The 7,909-nt window shown below is 35.3% G+C and overlaps 1 pseudogene; it reads left to right on the top strand.

Annotated features, from left to right (window-relative positions):
• Nucleotides 1-2,250: 2,250 nt before the first annotated feature.
• LOC110460942 lies at nucleotides 2,251-7,228 on the top strand (annotated as a pseudogene).
• The last annotated feature ends 681 nt before the right edge of the window (nucleotides 7,229-7,909 follow it).

Here is a 7,909-nt window from a genome sequence, read left to right as displayed (position 1 = left end):
AGCAGACGACCCGTGAACTTTGACCTCGTCAATGAACCAAGCGACCTCGTCATTGACCCTGCTTCGTACATACTCGGGTATTTCCGTCCTAGTGGGAATGACCCTCGTGTGTTACGATCGATTATCAATATTTAGATGGAAAATGTGTATGTTTAGAAAGTTGTCAGTATCAAATTATGTATTTCTTTCCAAAATCTAAGCTAATTTAATCGACGGTAATACAGTTTGTCATCTAATCACATTCTTACGCACTCTTCGACGCCATTAGCTTGTGACATTCATGTAAGCTTTTTAATGACCATGCCGATGATTTATCTTTTCGTTACAAAAGGAAAGAAATCGAGGAAATAAACACGCCCAGTGTATTGAATATGGTCAATATTTTTTTTTAAATTCGTTGGTTCGAATAAATAATTTTCATGCTACGTTACATGTCGCTTTTTTATTCGATTAGGCATATTTACGGGCTCCATGAACCGGAACAGGTCACCGGAAGTACGAAAAGTTTCTAGGCTGTAGCTGTACGATTTAGTGATGGAAGTTTGGATCAGATCTATTTACACGCACATGTTACCGGTAAAGAGCTCCGCTCGGGTGCCTATGGCACCCTTGAGCTTCGCTCTTATCAAGGGTCAAGTTCGATTTCCTACCTATTTCACGTTCTAGTTCTACCGGTTTCTTACCTACTTTAGCAAAATGAAGATTATGCAAGTTATGATAGGAATTGCATGGCATATGGTTAAAACATATTAGTTATATGTTCAAGAGTTGACTGCTGATTTCAGGACGATAGCATAGCAATAGTGGCCAAGTTGGGAGGGAGGTAATTCCTGTAGGAACCGGCCCGATAGATCGTTATAAATCTCTAATTTAGATAGAGTTCCTACAGGAATTAGGAGGGAGGGTATTCTATTGAGGTATTGTTCACGGAAAGAAGCTTTCTTTTCTAGAAGAGGTTTTGCAGGACAGTGTTTGAAAGTAGAGTTCATGAGAATTTCTGGATTGAAGATTTAATGGGATCAGATTGGTGGAGCGAACAGCTATTTGTTTATTTACTATTTTGTACATCAAAGTGGGACAAGAATCACAACGCTGGTCTGCCAGGCTACGCCACTGTTATATAAGTGGTACAGCATGTCGCTCACGCTGGATATATATTCCTGTGTCAATTAGCTAGCAACAAAACGGGCAGCTCGGCGTTGAACCTTCTCAGTTTGGTCAATATCTTTCTTTAAATGAAGATCCCAAACCACACTGGCGTATTCTAATTTTAGACGTACCTGAATGCTTATAAGCTTTTCCCTTTATCTTGGAGGAGGATTTTTTCAGGTAACGCCTCAGGAAACCTAGGGAACTGGTGGCACTATAAGTAATATTACTAAGAGTCCCTTATTTTAGATAGCCTGGTCAATGTGTAAACCTTAATATGTATTTAAGGTATTTCATACAGGCTCATGTCAGTTGCACTTCAGTTCGACTACCAGACAGCGCCTCCATCTTTTCTGCTGAAGCATGCACCATAGGGTTTGGCCCTCGACCATATCGATGAACACCGCTTTAAAAAGGCAATCATTCGTTCAGACTCTCTATCTGTCCTACAAAGTTTACTGTTAAAAACACACTCGTACAAAACCTTGCTTTTTGAATATCTCGCATCTTTATTCGGAAATAAAGGCAACAAATTTGTTGACAGGGAAGCAAAAAATGTGCTAAATCTCGAACAAACAAATATCTAACTACCATATACAGATTTTTAACCTAGTAAACCGTACAGCTATTCAAAATGAATGGCAGCAACGTTGGTCTCTCGAAACCAGCAACACACTTTTTGAAGTACAACTGAAACTTAAAACATCTGTTCCCAGTCGGAAAGATTGTAGAGATCAGAAGTTGTCCTCTCTCGGCAATGTTCTGGGCACACATATTCTACTCAATGCAAGTTCGAATAAATCAGGTTTCATTATAATTGTCAAAATTGACGACTCATTTACCAATAAGAAAAGAAGAACCCAGAAACTACAAACTCCAGAAGGATGATTTAACCATGAATCAAACTACTAGCTAGTCACTGGTGATCGACCAAGTCCAGTTAGGTTACATTTGCCCTTTCATTTTCTAAGGTTTTTACCTCCAGTTTCTAAGTTTTCCCCCCTAATTAAAGCAACACTACTTTAAACAACCAAGATTTGGGTATCCCTTGCCAAGCATACACCCAGCACTCGAAAGGATGGTTGGTTACAGGAAGGAAAAATGCATGGCTCGACTGGGATTCAACCTAAGACCTCTGAATTGCAGATGTACGCTATAACAAGTTGAGCTATATATCGATCAAGGCCCGGTTGTTCAAAACTATCGTTAAACCATGGCTAGCGAGTCATTAACTGTTGTTAAAAAAAGTTCAGATTTAACGACTCGTTGAATAATCATTAACTTTAATCATTCTTTTACCCATGATTAAATACTTAACGAGTTGTCAAATATGATCGCCTTAGTATTAGTAATTGCGCCTCCTCAGAGGAAAAATAGAATTTATAGGCACCAGAGGATCCTGGACCTTCGCTTTGGACAGCAGGCCACTTTGTTTGTTTCTGATCTATTAAGACGAGTCTTAACCAGAAAATCAAGAAGAAACCATGCTCTATCTGTTGAGCAGCAGGTAGCCTGCAGCCTGAGGTTTCTGGCAAGTGGCAGCTTTCTGCAAGTTGTTGGAGACACTACAGGTATTTAGTTATATAAACATTAAAACTTTGATCTTCAAAAAGTACTTTAAGTACGAATATTGTATATGTTTGTACACTTTAATTTCTTTTTTTTAAATGCCTTTTATTTTTCATCAATACAGCAGTGCTCTCGTATGTTATTACTCTATACTGAATGTTTAACAAGTAAGAATAAAACTGTATGTACTATGTAGGCCTACTCAAGTGTTACAATATTTCTTACCAAATATTGATGTCATACATTGTCTTTGTAAACAAATTGCAATAATCAATTTACAATAATCGTATCACCTAGATCTGTCAGTTAATTAGCACCTTTGACTGACTCAATGAACTTGAGGTTACACTCCTTTGTTTTAAAAGGAATTAGTGACAAGTCACTGTAAGCATAACAGTATTGACTGTACACTTTCTTTGCTATGGCCAGAAAAAAAATGTCATTAAATAAAATCTATGAAAGACTCAAATTTTTGACTGTAAACATCTTGCTTGTAATTTCATTGAAAGGATTGGACAAAAGCAGTCTCTAGATGTATGTGGAGCTTTGTGCGAATTCAAAGACCAGGTACTGGAGTGGCCTTCCCTGGAGGAAAGTCAGCGAGCTCGAGGGAAAACAAAATTCTTTTCAATATCTGGCTTTCCCTCGGTCATTGGGGCAGTGTGGATGGCACCCACATCAAATTACAGGCACCACACGAGGATGAGCCATCGTATGTAAACAGGAAGGGATACCACAGCACAAATGTGCAAGGTGTATGTGATGCTGAGGGTAAGTTATCATGTTGTACTCAGCATTCCTGAACTTTGTTTACATGTGTGTGTCGATTAGAACATTGATAAAAAATGACCTGTATATATATATATATATATATAACCTATAGTCTGTTTCAAAAAGTCCATAATAACTCATCTCACCAACACCTATATAAGACACATTACTGCCGTCCAAACATATTTTTTTTGTTTATGAAAATAACAAAAATAAGAAGTCTATAGTTGCATTAGTATTGGAAATTGTACAGCTTCATTAATTCATATATTAAAAATAAATCAATTACAAAAATAAAATATAAATGGGTTATTTTATTTTTCAGCTATAGCAATAACATTGGGTATAAGAATCATGATTTCACATTTCAAGAAACAAATGACATTATACCAAAAACTAGTTCACTGTGGAATAATTTCTGTTAATTTTTAAATGGGACACATAAATCATAGGTATCAATGTTAAAACTGCCGAACTGTTATATCTTGAATGATTAATTTATTCAAGTGTCGGACACATTTACAACTGATATAAAAATTCACTTATATAGATACTTATATACAGCTAAAAAGCATTGGAAGAAAACAACTAGTTTGTAACAGGTACAGTGTTAAAATCAAAATGAGTTACCTATGACATCTGATTCCGAGTATCCATGCAGTCCTACATGTATACATGCTAATATGTAGCTGCATGTACAGAAAACTTGAGTACATATGTAATTGAATTTATCAAATCACATTCAATTACAGGAACACTCTGCTGATGTATAATGAAATAAAAAAAAATAACACGTAACATTTTCAAGTACCCTATTCGTGCACTTTTTTTGTATAATGGTGGTGCTTTAAAATCTGCGACTACGTAATTCACATGACGTAAACCTCCTAAAAGTATTCTTTTATGAACATTGTTTTATTCTGACACTTTATTTTAATGTATTGTGTTATGCAAAAGTGATGTGGATCAAGTGTAACAAAAATTCTTTCCTTTCATCATAGCAATGAATAAATTCAATGCATGACTTAACTGCTAAAAAGTTTATCTAATGAATTCAATTACTACCAAATATGGTTCATAGCATTTTAATCCTCTTCAATATTTCTTGTTTAATAGGCAAGTTCCTGAACATTAATGCTGCATGGCCTGGCTGTTCACATGATGCCCATGTCTTCAGAAACTCTCAGGTATGGGAGTTTATTATATAATACAAATTGATATAAAAGAAAAATAGTTGAAAATATTTATTAATATAAACTCAATATATTTATATAGGATCTTACATGAGTTTACATTTCATTTGAGATTGATGAAACGAGTCTAAGAATTTTTTCAATTTAGCGAGCCTCAGGCGAGCTAAAATGAAAAATCTTTGAGTAGTTTCATAAATTTCATATGAAATGAAAACGAGTGCAAGTTCCTTTTTATCACATAATCAAGATTTGTGGCATTTATTCGTGTAAAACGACAATTTTCATGCAACCTTGATATGTTAAATGCTGCCATTTTGACTCCAATGCGTAAGTCTGTGACGTCATGTACTTGTCCTAGGCGTGATATCACAATTGAAACAATTGAAACTTACAACCAATCACATGGCTGATAGGTCATATTACATGGGTTCATGCGCAAACAAATATGACATGAGTATATTCACTGGATAACACAGTACATTATGTGATAAATATATATATATGGAAATTAAAAATGTTGGCACTCAGAGATACACCCTCTTTTCTCGGGTCGATAAATCCAGGTATCAACCTCAGCCAAAGGCTATAATTGAATAATAAACAACACAAACAGAGGAAACAATTTACCTGTTTATTCAACAGTAATATCAATAACATTATTTACAGCATATTAACAAAAACAAGAGAAACTAACTAGACATTATTGATAACAATTTGACTATCCTCTTTGAGAAGAACAGGTTATCTACAGTACTGAAATTAAAGTATGCTTTGTTTTTAGTTTGATATAAATCAAAGTACTGAAAGGACTGATACAATGCCAACATTATCAAAATACGAAGATGACATTTTGAAGTAACAATTCAAATCACATTCAATCTATGTCAAGATCATTCATTTAAACACTTCATTCAGGGATGCCAATTCGTGTCAAATATCTTGGACCTAGGCCTCTTCCTTATTTGGGAGAGGTTGTTTAGTATTTGCACATGTTTGTCCCTTGTGACCTTGAAAATTAATCAAGTTCACTTGTTTCTCTCAAATCTGAAAGCAAATATCAAGACCTAATCCTTGAAGAACTTGAGAACAAGCTTTTCAAAGTTTGTAACCCAAACTCCTATAACGAAGACTAAAATTGCATGAACTTTGACCAAAAAAAAAAAAGTTTCATGACAAAAAGTTTTTTTACATGAAATAAAATGAAATAAAAGTTTCTTTAAGCTAGACACTGAGTGACATCAGAGAAGATGAATACTGATAGAAATTAGATTATGAATAACATCAGAGAAGTTTCATAACAATTATGAAGTATAGTTGAACATGTTTTAAATTTGACACTTCACAGTGACATAGTTCTGGTCAAAGTTCAGCCAATCAAAACTCCACAAAGTCATATACCACTAGTGGTATACAAAAGTATTTATCCAGCCAGATAAAATTGCAACTTAATTCTAAATAAAGATTTTGAATTTATATTTTATTTCTACAGGTTTGCCTGTACCTTGAGCAGCATCGGAGTTGGGAGAATGGGGTTCTTTTAGGAGATTTAAGCTATCCCTGCCGACCTTCCCTATTAACCCCTTACATTAACCCCTTACATTAACCCCCAGAATGCTCAACAACAGTTTTACAACATAGCTCACGCAAGGACAAGGAGCACTATTGAAATGACGTTTGGGAAATGGAAAAGACGCTTCCATGTCCTTCACTCAGAGGTGAGCTAATCTTCTATGATTACTTTTTTTCTGGTTATGAGCAGTTTTAAATTGATAAAACCTATGACACTAATTATAAGGACATTATCTCGATTAAGTGAAAATGAACTTGAGAAAATTCCACATGATGTGTAGTAGGGTTATTTGGGTATTGTCTCAATGGGCATGAATTGGTCAATCTCACACCAGTAACCATCAAAGTGGACCAAGGGCAAACATATTAAAATGGGCTACATTAATAAAGGAACCGGACGGATATCACCATATTTAGCTTTGTGATGTAATATTAAAAAGAATTTGTTTTATACACTTGATCCCAGCTGTGACCTTGAAAATTGGTGAAGATCATATATTTGAACAAACTTGGTAGCCCTTATCTCAGCACATATTGGCTAGATATCATCACTCTGAGCCTTCTGCTTATTCAGAATTACCATAAGAAAGATTTCTTTTTGATACAGATTCGCATGAAACCTGAGAGGGTGGTGAAGGTAATTGTTGCCTGTGCGGTCCTCCACAACATTGCCGTCACCTTGCAGGAGCCTGTTATGGATGAGGATATTGAACATATCTAAGCTGCGGATGATGTCTATGAAGGACCCCAGGATGGCCGTATTGTCAGTGACCACATAGCTAGGACTTTTTTTCAACTTTCAGTTATGTGTCTGATATGTCAGGGAAAAGTTTGGGGGCACGTGGAGTGCCCCTACTCCATGTAGGTGAAAAATAGTTACGGGGCGTGTGGATTGCCCATACTCAATGTTGGTGAAAAATAAAAGTTGTCCACAAATTCTAATCAAAATGTCATTAATAAATGCACTTGAAACAGATTTTCTGTTTTGTTTTGTTTTATATTCACAGTATTACATTTTAGTTCGTTAAAGAGGACCACTTTTCAAACAAGAGCTGTTGGAGAACAGCATAGCTCGCCTATAGGTAATAGATAATGTTATAAGATAGAAAGTATAAATTAATTCATTAGCTACCTTGCTCACCCCCAACATATTTTAAGGTCCCTTAATTCTGTACTTGTAAAGAATTCCTTTATACGTTTCCCTCAATTTATTGCCATATCCCTTTATAATGCCAACATTTCTTTGAACAAAATGGGGCAATATAAGGAGGATTTGCTGTACCTCAACATGTTGTACATTTCTAAAGAAAAGATGTGACCAGACATTGTAAAATAGTCAACAGCCTATTGATGGTGGTGATCCAATTTTAACCTAAAACCTGCCCCAAAACTTTAACCAAGTCCAATTAATCAGTTTTGGCCCCTAAAATATGAAAATATGGTTCAGTACATTGTTTTCACTCTATAAAAGTACCTCAACCTTATAATAAACAACAGTGTAAAAGAGTGACAATCCAAATATGTATGGAGAAAAGTTTTCCAGAAACTTCAAACTTTAAACTGAGTGAAAGAATTTAAGGATGGACAACCATACCATGAACAAAAAGATATTTGAACAGCCCATACTCTGATGATGGTGGGCTAAAAAGTATAAACAT

This window comes from Mizuhopecten yessoensis, unplaced genomic scaffold (assembly GCF_002113885.1).
Source record: "Mizuhopecten yessoensis strain PY_sf001 unplaced genomic scaffold, ASM211388v2 scaffold10523, whole genome shotgun sequence".
Lineage (NCBI taxonomy): Eukaryota > Metazoa > Mollusca > Bivalvia > Pectinida > Pectinidae > Mizuhopecten > Mizuhopecten yessoensis.
This window is presented reverse-complemented; position numbering and strand designations above follow the sequence as displayed.